This window comes from Rhinichthys klamathensis, unplaced genomic scaffold, assembly GCF_029890125.1.
Source record: "Rhinichthys klamathensis goyatoka isolate OS25496 unplaced genomic scaffold, OSU_Roscu_1.1 h1tg000244l_1, whole genome shotgun sequence".
Classification (NCBI taxonomy): Eukaryota; Metazoa; Chordata; class Actinopteri; order Cypriniformes; family Leuciscidae; genus Rhinichthys; species Rhinichthys klamathensis.
The window spans coordinates 820085-845117 of NW_026606766.1; the positions used below are offsets into that span (position 1 = coordinate 820085).

The following is a 25033-nucleotide window of genomic DNA, read 5'->3' on the forward strand; positions in this document are numbered from 1 at the left end:
ATTCAACAGTTAGCAAGCTGCTGGACTGGGTCTGATTCCGTGAGCAGCATGTTGAACATACAGCGGTCTGTTCACACAAAGCATGAAATGAGAAACATCTTTCTGCAGAGCACCACTCTATAGGAATCAAACTCTGCCCTCGGGTCTGAAGGAACCTGAGCATGTCATTCAATCGGTGAGGCTTGAGACTGATGGACACAGACCACGAGGAGATCAGATCCTGGGAGGGTATTAAAACCCATGAATGCACATAGATCTCCTCTAATTCGGCAACATGTCAAACTTCCTTTGTTCCTCAACATTGTGAACAGGCAAAGGAGTCTTTGTTAAAGGACATGGACCCCTGTGCATGTGCACACCTGTGCATGCAGTGTTTAGTTAGGTGGTGATGGGGAGCGTGTAATGAGTCTGTGTCGTGTGCTGATCTCTTCTTTGTGCTGAATTGCAGTGCTGGTGTAACGTGGCTGTTCTTGGCTGTACTCTCCTCACGTCAGGACATTATTAATGTGAGAGATGGATCTGCACTGAGCAGCCCTCAGGATAAACTGGAGGAGAGAAGCTCCTACAAGCAGAGAGCAAAGTCCTCCACCACACACGCACAGAAAGAAAGTTAATTTCAGATAAAATAGGAAATCTGAATCATGGCCATTCTTTGTCACTATTTCATGTTAATTTCTTGTATAGATAGAACTGGTAGCCGTGCTGTTGTACTACGGCCTCACATAACCGGCGTCATCAAAAATATGAGACTCCCATTTCTGCTTTTGAACTCTTAGATTCACCATCCTGCTTTGAAAAGTGCATTTGTGTTACTCGTTTGTTTTTACAAACTCAAGAACGAGGAATTATTGTCAGTGGTAATCTAAACCATGTTATAGATGCATAGTCATTGTAGAAAACATATTTGGTGTAGGAATCTAAAACTTTGCACAAAAAAATTACACACAAAATCTCTTCAGTGCCTTGATTGTTTCCCAATTTTTCTCTTGAGAACAAAACCCCAGTAATGTCTTGTCTGTCTAAAACCAAACAAAAACAAATTGGTGTAGGATTTACTTTGAAACAATTTTCCCTTTTACAAATTGCAAAGAAATGGCAAGTAAAAATTAAATTTATTTGTAAAACGTATACTCCCAATTTCTCAAGATCCGCTAATATATCAATATATGAATACATATTCCAAGATCCAAAAGTCTGCAATCGAATGTTTGAGATTTTAATAAGGACTCTCATCATGTTCTTCCAAAACCAAATAATCTGACATTTCTGTATATCACCAATGTCCTTTTATTAAGTCTGCAGATTTATCTGCATCTGAATTATTTTCATCCAAGTCAAGAGCTATGAAAGAGCGACCTCTGAGCGATAATGTTGTTCTCTGGGGATGTCACAGAGAGTGAAAGCTGTGTGCATATTCGTGTGTGTGTGTGTGTGTATGTCTGTAAATGTGTGTTGCTGTTAAGTGCACATTGTCCCTGTGGCTCCAGCCAGATGAGTAAGACCCCAAAATCAGTAGTGAAATGCATTTGAAATGCATTGTGTCGGTTTTGGACCGGACAGTGTGGAGATGAGAGAAGATTGGGCAAGGCATGCGAGGCCTGTTATTACAGCTAATTGGCCGTGCTGTTTGCCGGAGGGCTCGCCACAGTTTGACACATTAGATGATAGGTTTCCTACATGCCCTCCGCTAGACTGAGGGAAGACTTTGAGTCTGTCCCTGTCCCACTTCCCTCAGTCCTGTTCACTTGCTTCTTGTCTGCTCCGGGTCTGTTATAATGACAGCCCTTGTGTTATTGTTGGAGAGACGTGTTATTTGATCGCAGTGAGAGTGTTGACAGGCCATTAGTCAGGCAGGCTCGAGGTGTAAAGTTCATTTCCCACCCCAGAGGAGCATATAGGTAAGGGATGCTTGAGTTGTGGGTGGCATCACTACAACACACACGTCTCTAAGAATAAGGGAGGAGAGATGGATAACCAGCATACAGATGGAAGACCAAGTCATTCCTCACACTTGATATAAACAAAGCAATTTGAATTTGTAATAAAATGAAAAAAAAAAGGTTGTTGTGGGAGGCTTTCATAACTATTGTGTAAAAAAGCATTGATTTTTAATTTTGTAGTATTTGCTCTCATTTGCAGTAATTGTAAATGGTAAACTGTATTAACTTACAGTTGTGCTCAAATGTTTGGGGTTAATACGTTTTTTTATTTTTAAGTAATTAATGCTTTTATTCAATGATGCATTCAAATAAATGCTGTTTGAACTTTCTATTAATTAAAAAATCTGGAAAAAATGTACCATGGTTTCCCACAGAAAGCAGCACAACTCTTTTTAACATTGATAATAATCATAAATGTTTCTTGAGCAGCAAATCATCATATTAGAGGGATTTCTGAAGGATCATGTGACACTGAAGACTGGAGTAATGATGCTGAAAATTCAGCTTTGATCACAGGAATAAATTACATTTTAACATATATTCACATAGAAATTGTAATAAATTTTCATTTTTACTGTATTTTTAATCAAATATTTCAAAGATTTCTTTAAAAAACATAAGCAAATTCTCCAAACTCCAGACTTTTGAACAGTAGTGTACAGTATGTCATCAATGCATTATAGGTCATTGGGCCCTCTCTAGATATCAGCATTGACCAATGAAACACTCATTTAAGTCAATAACCATTTCCTAGGGTTGAGTAGTTGCCAAGTCATTGCTTGTTGGCAAAAAGTCTTTGTTATTCTTGTCTTTTCAATGTAGTTAGCTGTTAGTGGCACAGAAGGCGTGGGCCACACAGTTTTAATACTGGGGGTAGTGATTTGTTTAAATATCACTAATAAGTCACTCACCCTGCCGAAGAATTAAATCAAATGCTAACATGACAACCCCAAAGCCAAAAAACACCATCACTGACATGCAGCACGTTCCTTGACAGCCCAAGGTCAGTGTTTATGAGGCCACACACAACAAAGATTAGACAAATACATGAGATCAAGTGCATTTTAATGACTTGCTCATGCTCAGTATGATGGATGTAGTAATCCATACAAATTACAGTTTAAAGACTATCTATAATTGCCTGGGCCTGATACATATTATATCATTGGAAAGATGCATATTGAATGTGTAATTCCATTTATCTGATCAGTAAATGGTTGATGGAAATGAGGAAAATATGTGTTTCCTGTTCCTCCATGATTGAAATCTCTGCCTGGTCAATTCTGAACAAGTCCTTGCAGCACGTAATAAAGCCCAGACCGTCCGCAAAGAAGAAACTTTATCTCACCACAGAGAAAATAATCACAGTTTTCTCTGTGTATATAATTGAGGGCAGCCCTTGAAAGACAATAGAAGAGATTGAAGTGGCCTGGTTAATTGTCTGTGGGTTTGTGCACCGTGTCTTGACTCTAAAGCAGAGATTCCCTGCTGCTGTCCTGGGGACGAGAGTTGAATTAACTGGGAGAATATGACTCTCAGATTATTCACATTACAAGCTACAGTAGTTCATGGCAAATGAGAGTGAAAATTTTATGTGGAGTTGTTCTGGCGCACAGGAAAAGTGTTATTGGTTGCTCTTTTATTACTCTCATTTCATTTAAGCATTTACTTCCATATGAGAAACACGGAATGTGTACAATTTGGACAATTTGTTCAAATTTCATCTGAAATTCTAGATGAGACTCATGAGGCTTTTGAGGTCTCAGCAAGTCTCATTTTGCTCCTCATTCTTTGTTTTCTAAGAGAAAAAATTGCGCTCTCCTTTGTGGTATTTCATTCCTATGGGACTACAGCTGAGATTGTTTTGTGTTTCTTTTTAAAAATGATTATAACTGACTAACTTATATATACATTCAAAATGGATCTTCTTTTAATACGTAATGACAGCCAACGAGGGAAGATGTAATTTTGTAAGACTTTCCAGAATGCATATTTTATAAATGCTTTATTATTTGGTCGAAGCGCCAGAACTAGCTAGATGAGCATACACTGTAAAAAAAAAAATCTCGTTGTTTTTACGGAAAAAAACTGCCAGCTGTGGTTACCAGAACTTTATCGTAAAAAATACGGTATCAACGTTTTTGGTTTTACAGACTTAACTTAAAATTTACAGTAATAAACCGTAATTCATTATCTGATATAATTATAATTGACCAACTTATTGAAGTATTAATATCTGTTTTGTACCATTGTAATACACTGACAACCAACAATCATCACAGTAGTGATGACTGATGAGAGTCACATGATAAATCAAAGCTCATCACAAGCAATCTCAAATATTTACCGTATAGTAAGGAAACTTTCTGTTAACCAATTAACCCATTTTAACGGTCTTTTACCGTTAAAATCACGATCATTTTTTACAGTGCATAAAATAGAGTTGAGTTCTGTTTTAATGTACCCAAGTGTTCCTAAAATAAAAAGAGTTTAATATACAGGTTTGTTAATTTCTTTTTATTAATTAACCACTTGTAAACTTATGTTCACTGTTCTTTTTTATAAATATAGGATTTGTATTACATCTATTCATTGAGTCGAAACGGGAATCGAAATCAAAAATTGAATCTGGAATCAAAATCTAAAATCGAATCGGGAATCGAAATCTAAAATCGAATCGGGAATCGAAATCTAAAATCGAATCGAATTGAGAGCTTGCGAATCGAAATCGATTCGCATTTGAACATCTGAATCGATACCCAGCCCTATTTAGTATGATTATTTAGTATTAGATTTAGTAGATCTGCTCACTGTGATCAACAGAAAATCTCAGTTGCTTGAGTTCCTGTATTTATCAACAAGAATATCTCATCCTTTCATACCTCTACAGTGATGCCACAAACATGTTCATCTGGAAATAAACTTGACAGTGCACATTGAAATAAACCTTATAAACATACACAAACGCCCACATAGCACAGGTGCTTTGAGTTATACAGTTCAAATGGCGCATGAAATCCATTCAGCTCCATATAAACGAGAGATCCTTTTTTTTTAGTTATTAGCATAAGATCTTTAACAGACACTGAATTTTATGCTTAATTGAGATATTCAGTAAAAATACTGAATCATGCATTAACGTTGTCTCTCTCTCAGTCTCGCTCTGGTGGCATTCAAGCTAGACGGACCTGCCGACAGCTCCAACTGTGTCAACATTACAGGATCAAAAACCCTGTCGACCTTTCAGCCTAGACAGGTGTGCGAGTCTATGTAAACTCTGACATTGTTATTTGAATAGCAAATAATGAAATGAGGGTCTTCATGTGTGTGTGTGTGGTTCAGGTATACCCTTTGTTGCCTTTGTGTGGACATTTTTTGGTCCCCATGAGGAAAACATCTTATAAATCATACTAAGTGATGTTTTCTGTGAAGGCTAGGTTTAGGGATAGGGTTAGTGGATATAATTTACAGTGTAAAAATCATTGTATCTATGAAGTGTCCCCATAAAACATGGAATGTGCAAGACTAGTCGGCTAAACGGTAAAGCTGCTACTAGTTGACACTGAAAACAATAGTCGATTACACGGGAAAAATATTTTATCGTTCAAATTACTGTCGTTTTAATCTTACTGTGAAGAGAGTGAGACCAGTGGTGCAAGTGTTAATGAACGTTAATGAACGCTGCCCCAGTCTGGAGTCCCAGGAGCTTTGAAAGACAAGAGGAGGAGTGACGACAGTGGAAGATGAGAGAAGACCAGGCCTGGGATATTTAAGTTGCGTTTTATCTATGTATAGGCGGCAGTCGGATAGCCGTTTACTTTCGTTTTATTTATTTTAAAACTCACCGGTTCCCCTTTCTTACCTGTGCCTTGAACTTTGTTACATTTATACTTAAAAGTATTTTAAATAGCACATTAAAATAAAACACTTGGAAAAGTTATACCTTAAGAGGTAGGGCCTAATCTTTTTATTTGCCTCAGATGCGTTTTCTTTGTGTCAGTCATGGAGTGCACAGAAATGAACGCTAAAAAGTGAGTTGCTAGTGTATTTTGAATTAGAAATAAAACAGAAAAGTTTAATGTGCCATTTCAAACTGGCATAATTCCACTAGAGCCACGCGTAACCATATTCAGCACATTTTCCCTTCATCTGTCAGCACATGCAAATCACACAGATCACACAGACAACGGCCAACCATCACCTGACGGCGCATTGCATATTCACTTCAACTCTGAAAAAATAACTGAGCTTCAGAATCAGAATGAGCTTTATTTGCAAAGTGTGCGGCTTTTAGCGGCATTTATTATGGGATTTGACTGTTTCATAGATTCATAGATTTAGTGCTCAAATGGATCATATACTGTATACACAAGTCTATAGAGGGTTTCTTACTTTTAGACTAGTCGACTAGTCGGTTACAAAACATCCATTTAAACGACTGTCAAATTAGGTCACCGGGATTTTGCCAAGTAAGACATGTTCCTGGATCAACATTTCTGTCCCAAAATGTAGTCCTTACCCAATCCCTACCCCTAAACCTAACCCTACCCATAACTTTTCCCTAAAATCAGAGGGTAATGATTGGTGAATAACACTGATGTTTAAGTACTTCACCCTGATTCTAAGCCTAAACTTGACATAAACTGTAAACTTGTCCCTCAAATCTGATTGGTTGATTGGAAAGTTGATCCAGGATCAACAAAGATGCTGATACAGGAACATGTGGTACTTGGTGAAATCACGTTCACCGTCAAATTAGTCAATGCGCACATCCCTTCATAAAACATGAAAACCCTATGTGTGTGTGTGTGTGTGTGTGTGAGTGTTTGTGAATGGGAAAAGCCCATAAGATGAAAGTGACAAAGTTTCTTTGTGTCTAAGGAGTGTTGATAAAGGTGTTTCTTAAAAACCTATTAACTGTTGTAAAATGCATGGATCCATGGTTTTATAATATGAGGAAACAGCAATCTTCAAACAATTACATTTATTAGTAGTAATATGAAGTTTTGTTGTATTGTCTGTCTGAAGTAAATTGTGAGCGGAGTTTACCTGTGCAAAACTAGGGTGTTGTGGGTGGCTGCCAGGGCAATTTAATTTTTTAGTTACAAAGTTTTTTGGTACAGTAGTTTGCAAGGGTGTTCTGTGAGGTCAAAAGAGTTAGTGATATTTTGGTCTATATTGGGTCTGTCTTTCAGTGCATGTCAATTTTTTTTACCCTTTGGTCAATTGCCATATGATTACAAGTCTGGTCACTTAGAAGAGAAAGTGCTCACCTCTCCTCGACAAGCTGTAAAATAGCCAATTTTGCCCAGACCTTTGAGGGCCTGACCTCACATAATCAAAGTTCTGTATTAATTCACTTGCAATGAATGAAGTTGCAAAACCGTAAACTACCTCTTGTATGTAAGTGGCTAGACGCATCAAAATCTAATCAAAATATCAAAATATCTACATTAAAATTCAGCTTTGATCACAGGAATACATTATTTTAAAATATGTTCAAATAAAAAACAGTTATTTTAAATTGTAATAATAGTCGACAATAGTACTGTTTTTACTGTATTTTTGATCAAACAGATGTAGCCCTGGTGAACATAAATGACTTATTTTTTTTAAAAACTTACCGAACTCAAACTTTTTAGAAACATTAGCCTATATTTCTGCCATTTTACACTGATTCTGAATCTGTATTATCCAATCAGATTTATAAACAGTCTATTTTACAACAAGTAAAAGTGCTCAGTTTTTCAGAGAGTTCTGTATCTATTAATGCCTATAATGCTGAAGTATGGGACGTGTTCCAGGTGGCCGTTTTTATTTTTGGTTGCTTGTCATTTAAGTTTTATCTAAAGCGATGTACAGCGCACAACGTGCTGCTTCAGTCCCCCTGGAGCCATCTTGATTAAGTGTCTTGCTCAAGGGCACAGTGCTGATAGGGGAGCTTTGTGTCTTTCCACTTTTTATGGGTCCGCCTACCTGGGCTCTATTGTGTTGCCAGTGCAAAATGTGAACCACCACCACCACCTTTTCTGTGTTATGACACCACACATCCTCACTGTAATGCCTTTCTCTTTACTCACCCTTCCGAGGTGGCCCCCTTAGAAAAATATAGCTGTGTTTTTCAATTCCTTTCACTTGAAATATAAAACAAGAGGCGGACATGACTCTTCACCACCCTGATGAGTGGTATCTCTGTAAGCTGACATCAATAGACCCTCATTCCTTCCAGTGGTGTACATAAGGAGAGCTTTAAGGACAGGCCTGTGCATGCAGGCTGGGAATGAGTGGGCCTGAAACCCGAGCTTCGGGATGCTCACGGGCCACCTATAGTGTGCAGTCTGGATGCTGCGGGGTTCTTCTCCACTATCACAGCTTATAATCTTCCTCTGCACTGCCTGGGAGTGAAGAACATGTGATTTAGCATGAATTAATGGGTTTTGGAAGAAAAAGGACTTGCTACTCATCAGATTGTATTATCACTGCACCAGGGATTGTGTGAGCAGCATCACACCTGGTTTAGACAAACTACACTATAAGAACATCACTACATTTTGATTCTTTTCAGTCTTAAAGTGACAGCAGCCTAATAAGCTGCCAAATTATGAGATAAGTTTTTCGCCATGGGATCAATCTCAAAATTGTGGCCAGTGGAAATGCTGAATGGCTAATAACTTTGGAAAACCTCTAGCCACAGTGGCTGGTGAGCAACAAAGTGAATGTCAATCCCTGGTTTCACAAATAGTCTCATATGTGTTCTCCATGATGAGGCTTGTCTGACGGAGATGCAGATCTGTGCATCTATTATTGAAAAAAATCACAGCTTTTTCTTCATTTTATGACCCTGACTTTTTGAGTTGACAGATATCATAGAAATGAATGGTTAATGTTGTAAATGAATCCTCCATGCTGCCAACTTTCCTGCGTCTGCATTAATAAATCAGCTATTGTTTTCATGGCAAACTCAGTATGCACTCCAAACTCCTACATATGCAAGAAGCTCACTGTTGTGCATTATGCCTTTTTCGAGCTAACCACATCATCTCCCTGTGGCGGGTTTAACCTTGTTTCGGAGGTTTGTGAAGCTTTCTGTGTCTTTGAGGACTGTGGCTTGAGGTTGTATTTAAATGATACTTTGGCTTTATATGTAATTATTAGATTATAGTCAGTCTACCTGTTTCCTTTTATGACTTGCCACGTTGTATACACGGCCCAACATTAACTTTCTGCCTTGCCCACCAATGAGGAATGGATTAAGGATATTTACCATAAATATTTCTTACCAACCATGAAACTGTATTTGCATTAGTTTTATTAAAAGTAGGCTATATATTTTTGTCCCTATGGTAATTAAATTGTAGCTGTCTTTGCATATAGGTGACAGATGACATTGGATATTGCTTCAATCGCTGCTTCATATGATATCTGCCAGATTAGAGACATATGTAAATGTGTAGATTTTCAATTATGCAAAAATGTTCTTTTTTTGGTGGCTTACTGTGAAGAATATTTCGCATATATGGAGCCAGATATTTTTGTCTGTTACAATAGTCAGTGTGTCAGATGCGATTTTAACTCTTAAATTATTGTCATGTTGTAGACAAGAAACATTTCAGACTACAGATTGCTTCCAGACCAATCATCGTTTGCCATCTTTAACGACATGCGTGTTGCCATCGAAAAGGCTGAACTAGTGACTGACTTCCGGAAACAAGAGTGTAACCAAGCAATGGCTACCGAAGCGGCATGTTAGCGTAATGCTAATTCCAGTACTCACCCGATTGCTGAAGCACATCGCTTCATGGTAGTCCCTCGAGGAAACATCATAAAGGCAGGAGTATTGTTGCCAAAGCTCCACAAACCTCCATTGCCTAATGCCACCCAGAAGCACCAATACCATCATCCCTCTTTCGTTGTTTACATGTTTGAAAGCTGTGTACAGAAGACCTTTTGTACTCCTATTGACCTATTGGACTGGGAAAAAAAAATTAAACATGGTTTACAAATCATTACAAAGCACCACCATGAAACCTTAAGTTAAATGGATTGTGCCAAAATCAGGTTGATATTGTGTAGTCTGAACCCGGCATTAAGTTAAAAGTTGCTAGAAAATGTGCAAGTCATGACAGATGTTTTCTTTGGGGTGTGAAATATGAGTGTGGAATATAAACAGCAATCAAACATGACTCTATGTCTGCATTCTGCGTTCAAATGTGATGACATTCAAAAATCCTTGGATAGGTTATAGGAGATGGCCCTGGCTCTCATACTGGTTACCATAATACTTCCACTAAGATGTGCACTTTCATAAATGAAGAAAGCATTGCTATTTTGTCAAGCACAGATGCCAGAGGTGATCAGGCTTAGATCGCTCATCCTAAGACAAGTGTCATGTGACTGAACAAGTGTGACAGAGCACAGACAGCACACCGGATGACCAGCAGCTCTGTAATTACCCCAGTGTGTGCTGGATGAGAGAGAGCATGTAATTAGGACCAGGGAAATCTTAATGCATTGTGTGTCGGCTAATGGCACTTCCTCTCTGTGCTCTGCATGGGCATAAATCAAGCGAATCTGTTGCTCTGACACAGTGGGGTGTGCCGTCCTTCACATTGATTAACATTATGAATTCATGCCACTGTGTCTGTCTGCTCCAGCCTCTGGCCCTGGGGACCAGAGCGGTATATCAGAACAGATGTGAACTCACCCCACTGTCACCCTATATCTTGCAGAGACAAGATCCCTTTTGTTTATGTCACTGAGGGCCTGTGCTTTTACATTCAGTATGTTAAACTGAAAAGTCTTGAAGCTGATCACTGTGGAAATGGCACAAGCCGTCTGTGTCTCGGTGTTTTCCCCTTAGCTTTCATTTTTCCTAGTGTAAATAAATGTGTTCTCCGACAATCATATTTTTGCAAGCTAACCTCCCAGAGCATTACAGTGAATGTGTTCACTGACATATTGAGCACATCTGTTCTTGTATGATCATATAAACAATAATTGAACAATTTCATGAAATCAATCAACACATGCTAGGATCTGTTTTCTGAAACTGATGGTATTGTAATATTGTGTTAGGTTGAAAAAGATTAAAACATTTTGGGTTACACACTGAAAAAACAACAACCATTTTGCTAATTTAGTCTTTTTGCAAGTATTTTGCACTGAGATTTTCACACTTGAATCTAAGTTTCTACATTTTTGTCAGGGTTGCATTCACTGATCGTTACGCCCTAAAATAACCGAGGAAAAGTTATGTAATATCTCAAGTGTCGTTAAACACAAGTCTCGCAGCCCCAGAGGACGGTTTGGCTGGATTTGTTGATGTCTTTGTCACTTTGATTTGACTGCCAATTTAGACAACCAGATTACTCCCTGGTTTGGGTCATTCTCATGAACGCAATCCTTCTCAGTGTGAGGATTACAGAGAAGACACTCGTGGATCAAGAGAATGAAACAGCATTAATTTTCTAATTCGGAAAAGAGTCTGTCAGAATTTAGCAAGCATGAAAACTGGTGGATTATAGCCAGAGACTTTGCTCCACTGCAGAAGTGCCGTCACAGGACTTGCATGTGTGCGATTTCCTGGCTTGTTCATCTGGTGTGATTCATTGCCACATTATTCCAAGCAAGACTTGCTCACATGCACATTACATGACATGAGACCCACATTACCAATTAGCAAGCTAATTAACCCACAGTAAAGTAGCTTTATATAAGTCTGATGTGCTGGAAGGAAATTCTTATATCACCATTTTTTAGTAGATGCCAACCATGCTGGAATGAAAAGAGGCAGCTGTAGCTCAATTGCCTCATTTTTTCCTAAGGATGAACATTGAATCACATTTTGCTAACAGCAGGTGCTATTGTCCTCTCAGATGACATTCCTTTAGATTGAAAGCTTGAAGGAAGAAAGAAAGAATGAAGAGAAGATGAGAGCAGTGTCACAAACATCTTCCTTGAACTCATGTGGGCATGTGTGAGGTTTGAAGTGAAACTCGAGCCTGTGAATTTGTAGAATTACGTGACATAGTGGCAGTACTATTCAAAAACCAAGAGTCGTGGCTTCAGTTTCGGTGTGTGCATTATGTTACTTGTGCCTATTCTCGTCATTTGTGTGAGTGTGTGTGTGTGTGTGTGTTTGTGATTCAATGCACTGCCCTGAAACTGTAGTGTCTCGTTTCATAGATTGAGTTTTGTTTTCAAAGTTGTAGTCTACAGCAGTCTAAGTGATGTTACACAAGTGACACTCACAATCACACACACACAACAGTTTTTTTGTTGTTGTTGCCACACCTGCTGGGTAATATGAGAAATAAATATTGAAATTTTTGAATATATGTTTTTTACAGCTCAACTGTTATTTCCTTCTTAAATGAAATAGTCATATTTTAAAAATAGACACATGCATAATCTAAATGTCACTTTTTAACTTTTCCAAATCTACATTTCTGTTGTGGGCAGCAAATACCCCAGACAAGTTTTAACACTTACAGCCTCATATACAGTCTTTCAGTGAAATTCAACCTCTTGCGAAAAAGTAAATACATAAATAAACATGAAAATATCACAATCGCTTATTTTGTTTCCCACCGTGACAGTCGCTGAAGTTTTCTCGCGTTACTTTGGTGTGATCAGTTATGGCAAAGGTCAGACTATCAATCTTACATTGCTTTATTTTATATATATATATACCACGCACTTCCTAAAAAGTTACTGGGCGACTCAACGAAGCCAGATTTTACTTGGCGAGTGTTCAGTTTGGACCTGCACACACAGATTCAGCCACATGCTCATTGCTCACTGTACTGCTGAACGCTGTGAACGGTGGGTGGCAGCTGGTGAAAACGGATTAACGCTTTATCTTTATTTAGTAACATTTCATTCAGATATTATACGTCCCTTTATTTGGAAAAATTGAGCCCAGAAGCTTGCTTAAATGAAATCTGAATGCATGCAGAGACCAGAAATCTGTGCTTTTGAGGGTGATGCAGTCTTGTTTTTTCTGTAGGTTATTTTCCCCCCCCTGGCATTAGCTTTCCTGCTTTGAAGAGCCCTTCCATCAACCTGAAGTTTAATGAAAAATGATAGATCTATAATTTAATTCTGCCTCATTTTTCTTAGTCAAAACACATTAATTAATAGTCCAAGCACTGTATCTAGAATACCCAGCAGTCCTGTTCAGGAGTAATTGGTTTCTCTAGGGAAACATGTATGTTTGAGAGGTGGTTCAGGGGTTGTGTGTTAGAGCTGTGAGATGCAGACTTAATATGCTGCCATTGTACATTATTTAGAAATTTAAGTACTCTAGTGGTGAGCTTTTGAAATGAATGAACAGAGCTACACATTTGGGCAGTTGTGTGAAAAAAAATCCTCTTTAATACTTGCTACTATTTCAAGTGTGATTGGGGCACACACACACACACACACACATTTGCATACTGACATGCTAACTTGCTCCAACTATTCTTTAATTGCATTAACAAAACATTTCTTAGTGTTCATTATGTGCACTGAAGCAGAAAATGTGTTTGGTTTTAAATGTAAGTTTTCTCTAATTGCTTAGGCTATGTGAGGACTTCTTTTTCACAAAATAAAATACAATTGTATTGTATTTAATATTTTTCTTCATTGTGGTATTTTTTCTACATCATTTGGTAACTGTGACAAGATCTGTTTCTGTAGGAAAACAACTAGTGAACTCAATTGAAAGCTGTGGAGTTGTCACATTTTTAAATAATGACTCTAAACGTGCAATCTAGCATATATTTGCTACCACGCAAAAGCATTTTCCAGCTGTTTAGCTTATATATTTAATCAGAATAAAAGGAAATGTATTCCTTTACACACATTAGTGGCAAATTTACCTGCTGGGGATTTCAATTGCGTCTGTGCTTGTTAATCATGAATCTTATTTGTGTCAATGCTAAAACTTGGATGTTTTCCAAGTCTAAGACACACATTGTGTTCCATTTTACATCCTTTTGTTGGTTTTATTAGCGTTATCTTTACGACAGCTCGCAGGGCAGACGAACAACTCTGGCTGAGTTCAGAATCAGTCAGCATGTTCTACTTAAAGAGTTCTTTATCTCAACAACAGCTTTTCTACCAGCCAGTCTGTCTGTCTACCTACTTTATAAAAAACAAGCCAACCCGTTTCAGTGTCCACACTTCCCTCAGTTACCTGTTGGTCTGCTGCCAGTCAAGAGCAGGAGGGGCCGCCTCATTTACCTGTGCAAAATCAAACAATAGACCTCTTCTCTGATTGGCCAGGGGGGAAAAGACCCTCCCACAGCCCTTGTTGTAATTCAACACCTGACGGATTTTGCTTCAGCCTGAATTAGTCTTGTTCACACAGTCTCAGAAAGCGTGCGTCTGTCCCCAGAGACACTCACGCTTCTGTCCCAGCTAAGAGCACACACAGAGTAACGCCGCCTGCGCAGAGCCTGATATATGGATTAGACACTTGCTGTACTCTTGCAGTTGCCTTTCTCTTCAGGACTGGGGTTTGGATCCTCTAGTTTTGCAGGGATTTCCTAAACTCTGATTGGATGGTTTTCTTCGCATGGGTAAGTGGTGCACATGCATTGGATTTCTGCTAATGATAGTAGTGGTAGTGTCCATGACCTGCTTGGCTCAACCTTTATGTTTCATAATAATATTCCATCATTTGCACTTAAATGAGGGTCTTCTTATCATCTCCTCTGTGCACCTTTCTTTGCTGTTGTACACAAACACACTGAGGGGCTTAGGAGAAACCATTAGCAGAATCACAGCTGTCCTGTGGCGACTGATTTTCTGTCTTACATGTAAATCTCTGTTCAATCTACTTGAGACCACCTTAGATGCTACTTTTTCTGAGGGTGTTATGTAAGATTTTTTTTTTAATTAGTCTGGTTGAATGTATAATTGAGATTGAATTATGGGGATATTGAAAAACTACACCCTGTGTTTCCTGGAAATATTTTACAGAGAGTATGTGAACTGGTGCAGTTTGTAATGTGCAAGAATTATGAACTTGTTATTATCAGTGGGGTCCAAAAGTCCCACTAGTGAAAGTGCTTTTGTTGCATTATATTTATCTAATTTGATAAGGTAATTTTATACTTTAATACAAAATCACTGCTAACAAGTTGGCATGGACAAAACCTGACGATTATGTTCTCCGGCATGATTTGAGAAAGCGCCGAAGGGCATTTTGAAATCTGACGACTTCACTTGATCAATGTCACAAATGTATTTGATTAGTGATACAGTATGGATTAATTTACGTCATATATATGTGTGTGTGTGTGGTCCTGGTAAGCTATGTTATGGGGACAAAAAATGTCCCCACAAAGATGGAAATATCTGAAATCTGTGTCTTTGTGAGGACATTTTTTGGTCCCCATGAGGAACTATAGGTCATTTAAGTAAAGTTTTTTGAAAATGTAAAAATGCAGAAGGTTTTCTGTCATGGGTAGGTTTAGGGGAGAGAATATACAGTTTGTACAGTATAAAATCATTATGTCTATGGAATGTCCCCATAAAACATGAAAACACAATGTGTGTGTGTGTGTGTGTGTGTAAGTTCATTATTCACAGGGTGGTTAAAGTTTTTCTTAAAAGCAGGGGTCTCATATCAAATTGCCACTTGTCAGATGATGTTCTTCATCAGCGACCAGTTGAACAGTAACAACAAATACAAACATTAATTTTGATTATATAGTTATAGAGGCATTTTATGGAGACCGTTTTGTTGATTATAATAGAAGAGATGTAGTTTTATCACATTTATCCGTACCGCACTTGTCCAGTAGACAAAAGCTGTAATTTGTTTTCTGTTTCTATACAGTGCACTTATATAGTCCATATATGTATAAATGTGGCATTCACTATAGTAAATAATGAACGAATGAGCAATCTGGCACACAGGAGTGGTGCCAACGAATACACGTAACCAACTTTTTTTCTTTTTTTTTTTGTTGACAGAAGTGAACCCGCAGGCTTGTTTGTTGTCGTCACCTAGGCTACAATTGCACGTTTTAATTTGTGTGAGGCCTGCAATTAGTCATGTGAATAAATATATATTAGACCACATTATAACAATCTTTAAGAAAACTACAGGATAAGGTGAAATCAAAATGCAGAAAGTGAAATATGATTTGTGGGCCGAATAAACTACTAACGTATGAAACAATCTCACGGGCCAGCAGTTTGAGATCCCTTCTTTAAAGTGAATTTTACTTGTATATGTAATGAAACAGGGCCGTATAGATTGAGCTGGGGAACTTTTCCTCTGCCGTGATTGAATGGTGTTATCAAAAGTGTCTTTTTGTAGAGAAGTCAGAGGGAACTAGGCTGTCTGTCTCACTTTATTCAGCGGGGAAGGCAGACTTGTCCCCAGGGAGTGATTCTATTTCACACAGAGAGGCTTACGTCTTTCAAGCATACCATTGTCTCGTCTAATCCCACAGTCCTGCCCTGCTGCAATGCCATCCATTCAGTCGCCGCCAGCATATCGGTCTCTCTCTCACTTGCTTCCTCACTTTTTGCTCTTTCTCAGTGGCTTGCATGTTGATACATGGACCACCAACACGCTCTCGTTCATAATAACTGAGAAGGAGACTTTCAAGAGAGGGGGGACAACACGAGGACATCAGTACGGAGAGGCAGTTTGTGGCTTTGTTTAGTCCCCAGATGGAACAATAAAAGCAATAGATAGGGATCTTGACCTCGCTGGCCTTTTGAACACAATCTGTGACCTCTCTCATCCCTCCAGAGGTTCGACCGGCCAAGTTAAGCGGTGTGTTTTACGATTCATTCAAGTGTTTGTGTGTGTATATAGGGGCCGTTCATCATGGCCCATGTCAGTCGGGCTGCACAGGAGTTTAAATTGGGGGTTTGTGGCTAATGCAGTGTTGTTTGCTGTGGGGATCTTTGTTGTTTGACTTGTCATGGTGCTCTTGCGCATGAGGATTAAATGACTGTTGTGATGTGCTCTGGTCATTGGGTTGCTGTGGCTGTGTGGTTCAAGTACTTGGTGCTTGTTGGTTTCAAAGATGGAACCATTTCCATTCACTCTTAAAGGGAAACTTTTTCCTCTGTGGAACACAAATGAAGATATTTTTGGAAATGGATATTTTTTTCACTTGTATTTCAGATACTGAGTTTACCATATATCTCTGAATAGTATTAATCCGAAATATGCAAATAGAAAAAAACATGCAGGCCTATTAAGAGAGTGATCGTTCTGTACATCATAAGCATTGATTTGTGAAATTAAAATCCGGTCTATGGGTAAAAAGATATTTTGAAGAATGTGACTAACTAAACAGTTGATGGGCCCCATTGACTTCCATAGTATGAAAAAAATAATAATACCATGAAAGACAACGGTCCACATCAACTGTTTGGTTACCAACATAAAAAAAAAAAAATAAGGCTGCAACTAATGATTTTTATGATATTTGATATGATTTATTTGATTAATCGGATAAAAGTTTTCTTTTTTTATTGACAAAACACACTAGGCCTTTCCTGCCCAATGCTGTTCTTCAAACAAACATATTGAATGCTATGAAAACATATATAGTGAATATATCTATATATAATGCTATACATTAAATGAGTTATAAAGCAAAAGGACAGTTCAAATCTCTACATTTAAAAATGAAGAAAAACAAAGAGAAAAACAAAAACACAAACTCAGTGTTAAAAGATTAGAGGAAGGTTCTGCAGGAACAGACACATTCAGTCTTAATGCCATTTATTTATCCTGTAAATGTAAGAAACGTCTTACATTTATATTTAATTACATGCTGCCCCTTTACAGTTAAAATACTTGAATTACATGTGGACTTTTAAACCTAAATTTAACAACAACAGATATTTCAGCAAAATTCATATTTTTGCGCTGAATATTAATTGTCTCCCTCCGGCGCTTGTTCAGTTAAGTTTGAAGTTTAACAGACAGTCAGGACAAGCCTTCATGCAAAATGGAAATACTCGCATGAATTTGTAACATTTACAGATAAGGATATAACCGTAAAATAAAAGTTTTGCGCTGAGGAAACACATCTCACGCATTAAACGTTACGCTTGTGCATTAGCTTGAAGCTTAAAATGGAGAATTCTCATGTTTTGGGCAGCTTGGATCACACACCTATCAGCTCACTCTGTTTCCTCCACTATTTTTAGATGCATTTTGTCCATTTACAGTTAATGTGTTATTCAGTGGTGATTTTATCAATTAGTTGCAGCCCTACTTCAAAATATCTTCTTTTGTGTTCGGCAAAATACTTTTTTTTTATACAGGTTTGGATGTATATGTTGACAGAATTTTCATTTTTGGGTGAACTATCCCTTTAACTAATTTTTTCCATTGCAAATTGTAAATTGTTTCAGTTCATAATTAACAAATTCTGTTATTCTTTCCATTTTGTAAATGTCCAGAGTTGTTTTTATTCATTTAAAAAAGGTTCAAAGAAGAAATGAATGCATTCAGTTTGGGAACAACATGAGGATGAGTAAATTAGTTCTCCTTTAACAATAAAGCTTACAAAGAGTTTCTACTAAAAATCTTGAAAGGGTTTTTGTCAGCTACCATTTTACACACTGGTGCTTTTTAAGAACTTAAATTCCCATGTTTTTTAGCAAATCATCTACATTCAGGTGATTCAAAGAACCCCTGATGCTTCAATTGTCCTGTTTCGATCTATATTTATACATTACGGTGATCCGAAGAACCTATAAACATTAACAGTGTTTAACGAACCAAACAACAACCCAACCCTATAAAAGGAAGGAACGTTTTTTACTGAAGCTATGCAAAGCACTTTTCTGTGTTCAAGGCACTTGACCTCAGATTCACAGTATAAGTTGTTTTGGATAAAAAAAAATCTAAATGAAGAATATTGTTTCATGAATACCTCCCCTATACATGTCATTAGAGGATGGACACATAACAGATACAGAGTCCGGGGGGTTTCCTCTGAACGTTTCATCTCACTTGGATGTGAATGAAACCACTGTGAGCAGTGGCGACAGTAATTTGTTTGGCTTGTAAAGACTGCATTTGCTGTTTATTGCTCTCTTTGATGGAGAATTCAAAGTCCCTCCATCATGAACCTCTGAAGAGGAGTTCAAAATAAGCCCATTTTAATTAGCATTTGAATTTCTGATTTACAGTGCCATCCACTGAAACTGCCTCTCTGTCGGTTACTTCTGTTATCACAGCCGCAGTGTGCCGAGCTAAAGACGGCTAGCATTTAACAGCATTATTCTGTGCTGCTATTTTCAGTTTGTTGCTTTAAAAGCATTGATACAATCTTGAAAATCAACCATCTGTCCTTCTTTTGAAAACTTCAAAAGCAGATGTGTGAATCTGCAAACTTTGATCTTCTTTGACCTGAGAACTTTGATTGGTGAGCAGCTCTGTACTTTTCCCTCTTGTGAAATATGATATATCTGTAGTAATTACAGAGCTCGCAAAGCACCACTGTAGCGTTTTTCCTCAAACATTCAGATCAACCCCAGCATTCAACTTTTCAATTAATTCAGCTTCAACGGCTTAGTGTACAGACTCCATTCAGACTTTGTAGATAATTAGATCTATTTTTTGTTATTGTAAATTTAATGCCGTGGTGGATGGCACATGATATGTACACTAACATTTTAATATTAACAACATGAAGGTCGTACTGTAGGTTAAATGCATATGAATGTTTAAGGGAAAGTGTGTAATTTAGGTCTTGTCTGGTCAAGTTATCCACCCTTTTTAATCATCTTTTCCCCTTCACTTTTTTCATTTAAAAACAGCCCTGCAATGTGAAGTGCATTAAACGTACACAAAATTCACGTAAGCCCCAATTATCATGACATCCTAATTATAAAATAATTAAAATGGCTTTAGATTAAGTATATCATGTCAGCTTTCTGAAAGTCTTTCATGCCAACTACCTACTCAGATTTTAGATTTACTGTATGTAAATCTACCATTATTTGCATTGACAATGCTCGGCATTCAAAATATTTGCATTCTGTATGACTAATAAATTGTGATTGGTCTTATACTGTAGCTCTCTTGCTTCTATGCTTCAACCATTTATAGTCTAGTTTACATTGCAAAGATGGTGTTGCGTTTTGTATTCTCAGGAGTATCATGACAACAGCAATGCTGCTCTGATGTGGCATTCAATTCCCACAGAACCAAAGACTATAAACTAAACTTACCTAAAACTTTAACACTAGTCTTTGCGAGTCTTGTGAGTGCTGCTATTTCCCTGTGGAGATGCAAATGTAGTTGCAATATAAAGAAACACAAATACTCTTTGCCAACGTTTCTAAATGTTGTGCATTTTATGTGTTTTTTTAAACTTTCATTGCCGTGTCACAGACGCCTGCGCCAGAGAACCAGAGGGACTCTTGATTCCTGCTGTTTGTGTGTGTGTGTGTGTGTGTGTGTGTATCCTCTGCTGCTCTGACACAAGTCTACACTCGTCCTTGAGTATCTTCGGAAAGGATTCTGACAGTAGCGTTGCTTAGAGACCGTCTCTGTGTGTTCTCCGTTCACTATAAAGCCCAAAACTCAAGGATTAGAGGACAAGAAAGGTGTATGAATGCTGTTTGTAGAGAATGGGAAACCCAGTCTGTAACTCTTTAAAACTTTGTACAATGAAACGTACAGCATAATGGGTTAAGATGCTTTGGTTTTACAACAGGTGTCCCACTGCTCTGAAAGCTCTTTTCTCCACATGGAAGGTGTCATTCATATCCATGTCATGGACTCTTTGTGTTACATGACCTTTTTTGACACACCCTGGGAGCATGCAAAATTATCACTGGATTTATTGCATTTGCAAAAGATTTGAAGTCCTCAGCTGTTGTCACAGAAAGTGACATAATGATCTACAGCTTGTTTTCCACCTCTAGGTTTGTTTGCATGAACGACTGGCTGGAAATACAGAGCAGCGAGTTATTTATTAGGCAGTCATGTTCTACATTTACAGGCTTGTCTGTACCCGTCAAAAGCACTTGAGGAAATAATACGATTCTTATCCATATTCATTCTCTGACTCATCCTCCACTGGCTGACCACCGGCACATCCAAATCAGTTTTCAGATAAGTCCTTTTTTCTTTCCATCATTAGATATCTTCCTAGCCGCTGGTGGACCCCTGCTTTCCCTTCGCGTACACACAGCGGTGGATTCAGATTAAACAATGGACCACACGCTGGGACTATCACCCCACTGCTTTCCCCATCAACACACGCTGAATAACGGCATCTGTGACTGCTTCCCTCCTACTTTTAATGAACACACAACTGTGTGGAAAAAATGTGAAAGTTTCACACTGTGAAATTTCACTTATTTATCAATGCATTTAAAGTTCTTATATAATGTTTCACACAGTTTGAGGTGCATAATATATTCTGTGTTGGAGTATGGCACTGCAAAAAAGAAAAGAAAAAAAAGCGTTTTGGACAGTTTTACCTTGTTCTGCAATAAAAAATATCTAAACAGCTTTAAAACAAGATTTACACAATAACTAATAATAAGACATTCAAACTTGTTTCTCTTATGATTCCCTGTGTTTAGTGTTCTTGGACTTTTATTTTGATATTCTTTTGTCTTGCTGTGCCTTTAGTTCGTTTGCCTTAGTTTCTATAGTTATCCTTGTTAGTCACCATGGCAACTAATCACCTTCACCTGTTCCTTGTTAGCCTCTTGTTATACCCCTTTATATGTTTCAGTCCTTATTTGTCGGTCATTGTCTTTAAATCTCAACGTAAAGCTGTTATGTTTCTTGTTTCTCTGTTTGGATTATCTTCTTCGTCATGTTTGAATTATCTTTGTCTTCACAAGATTAAATATTTTTATGCAGTTTTGCTTCTCATGTAAATTTATCTTGTTCTAAAGATGTTTAGGTTCTTTTTTTACTGCAATATACTTATTAAGAATATCATTTGCAGTCTGAAGATCATATCGAAAATGACAAGCTTTGCATTGATATGTTAAAGTGTGGCATTAAAGCTGCGGTTACAAGGAAGTAAAACGGTCCTTGATTTCCTTGTTATTTGACTGATAAATGTCTCAAATATACAAAGTGATTTTTTTCCACATTTGTCTATTGTAGCTAAAATGCCACATTTATCCCTGTGTTCAAATGATAAAATAGGGCATCAAACTTCAAGTAAATCAAGTAAAATATTCATAAAATATTACGTTTTGCGTCACGAAACGTGTTTAGTTTACACCTAAACCCTTTAATTAGTTCTGCTGATACAGTGACAGATAACAAAGCCTTTATTCATGCTATAATCCTCTTTCCTTGTTTTTGAAATGGAGAAGTGAGAGAAGTGAGATAAACTCAAACAGACACGTATCACTGGGAAATAATGAACGTGTGTCCCTGTAAAAGGTTGGATTATTCTAATCATAACCATACACAACCCGTCTGTTTTGACTCCATCAAGGCTGATTCTCCTCAGGTGTCAAATTAGTTCTGAAGGATTTTATATTTATTCCATATTTAATTCAATTCCAGGCCCTGGGATTTTAGTTTAGTGTTTTTCAGTGTTATTGATCAGGAGGTTGATGTCGGAACCAGATCCGTAATCGAATGTATGATAGAGTTAGTGATCAATACTGTCAGACTGAAACCACACTCCCGTATTTGAAGGGCAGATCCTGTCGAGACACAGCCGAGGGCTTCTCCTGGAAAGTAGATCAGTGTTTATCTGTCTGGTGGCATTGATTAACTGCTCATATGATTGTTACCTGTTTTCAAATACTGTTAAGATACAAGGCTGTCTTGAAAGAGGTAGAACACAGAGAGAACGTAAATGTTTCCTTAAAGGGATAACTCACCCAAAAATGAAAATTGTGTCATCATTTACTCACCCTCAAGTTGTTCCAAACCTGTATGAGTTTCTTTCTTTAAAGATTTTACATGTACTACACCTGAAGTGGGCTATTTTTACAATTATACTATACTTGCTGAAAAAGTATGAGTCAGAGGGTAGAAGGCATGTAGTAGATTGTGTGCACCAGGTTTTTCCAGCAGGTTTGATACTGTAGGCTTTATAGAGTTAAGCCTCTAGCTTCTCAGATATTTCTCTTGTGAAACAAACCTGAATCTCACACGACTCTCTTCTAGAGATTCAGTGTCTCTAACTTATGAACTCAATATGAACTCAACCAGTTCTCAACAACTTATCCCGAAGTCAAATGATCTGAGCTGCTATCCACAATCAATTTGTAGCTCTACACAAACTCTATGAATATTGACTCTTGTGACTTTTTATTTGAATTTTGGGAGAACCAGCTGAGATCAAGTTAATGCTTAAAGAAAACAACTTAGAAAGTCTCTTGAGCTATAAAAATGGTAACTTCTGCTATTTACTTGGCTATTTATTTGCTAAAGAAACATACTTCACACATACTATTTTGATCAATTATGTTTGACAGTGCTCGCGTTTTCCCCCCCACATCACATGCTTCTCTCTGTATTGGCTCAGCACTGTCAGGATCCGGCCTTCTTGTCCTTGATTTCCCCTAGTCTTGAGGCTGGATCATGACAGACCCATGTTTTGTGTACAAGCACATGGCCTTTTGTTTGGGCCATGTGCTTGTGTTGGCTCGTTATGTAACTCCGCCCCCTTGTTACCCTCGTCTTGTCATTGTCTAGTCAGTTTCACCTGTCTTCGTCATTAGTGTTCCCTATTTAATCCCCTTGTGTTTGCTGGTTCATTGTTTGATGTTGTATCTAACCGTGAGTAACCTGTTGAAAGCTTTGTCAAGAAAGAAGTGTTTGTTCCTGTCTTAGTTGTTAGTTTCTGTCTAGTATTGTCTATCCTGTCCTGTTTTGCCCCATCGTGTGTTTTGTTTTCTGTTTTTGTTGTTAATAAACCCTGTGTGTATCATTTGCTGTCTGCGATTGGGTTCATCCTTCATCCACATAACAAGCACACACATTTTTCTCCACATCCATGATGCTGCTGTTTTCGCCCGCAGACTCGCGTCGTTCATCTTCTGAATGACCCAACCTTGCTCCGTTTCCATCTCTTTTTCTCCTTGCACTACACTAACTCAGGGATTAGAGCTGCATTCCCATGTTGAAAGGCTCATCAGAGCGGCGCTGTGTTGCTCTTCAGGATGTTATCGACCTGCTCCTCCTCCTCCTCTGGGATAATCCGCTCGCTGAATGGCCCAGCCGGAGCGGCCGGAGACAACCAACAGGCTGGGAGGAGCCGTTGTCTTCTAACTGAGTCCTTTAAAAGAGTTGTGTTCTCCCGAAACACTGCAGTCAACATTTGTTGCCCCTGCAAAAAAAAAAAAAAAAGTAGCATAGCTGGTCGCCATGTTGTTTCGGATGCTTGTTTCTCTAGTTCCTTAACTAGCTTTACCAGTAAGATTTAACCAGCTTCACTCCAAAGATCAAGCTCCGCTTCAAATAAATATACTGTATAGTCCTTCAGAAGGGGTATTCTTGATAACATTACCTTAAAGAGTTTGGCTAATTGAGGAGAGTTATTATACAAGTTTTAAGTTGTAACTTTTCTGGCCATATTTAGAATTATTCTGGAATATCATGCAAATTAGCAAGGTCAGCAACTACATAGAAGTCTTCTAAAACAAACAATAGCGCATAGCAAACACATTCAGTAGCAACCACTCACCAAACTGTTAATAAAGATAATAAAAAAAGTAATTTGATATTTAAAAATCCTTTACATGTTGGCAATATTTTAATTTACTTTGACTAAAATGGCAACCTATTTTTAGTCAACAAAAATAGTATGCTAGTTGACAAGAACAAATAAGTGCAAAATTAAATCAGTTAAGCATGTTTAGTTCATTGTTATGGAAAAGCATGTTAACAATGTGACTAGCAAATTATTTCAAGTTCACCTGTTCATTTGCATAATGTTTTGCAGATAGAAGTGATACTATGTTATGTACTTATATGTATATGATGTATTTGGGTGAGTTATTTAGCCTGATAGCAAAGTGCTTTAGTTTACCGGTATTCATTTGCGTAAACCCCCACATCAGCATTATTCACCATGAATGGACATTTAGAGACGCTCTTATTCTTTCTAGATTTTTCTTCT

General features: G+C 37.9%; 1 protein-coding gene across 18 annotated transcripts in view; it reads left to right on the plus strand.

Moving 5' to 3' along the window:
• ptprfa (protein tyrosine phosphatase receptor type Fa) overlaps positions 1–25033 on the plus strand; it is a 260132-nt gene that overhangs the window by 26338 nt on the left and 208761 nt on the right. The window contains exon 1 of one of the 18 annotated variants that reach the window (XM_056266080.1): positions 14357–14506. The exons of the other annotated variants lie outside the window; for them this stretch is intronic. The gene's annotated coding sequence lies outside the window, so the exon portion shown is untranslated. Of the gene's footprint in view, positions 1–14356; positions 14507–25033 lie in introns of those variants that run through there. 18 annotated transcript variants of the gene reach the window in all.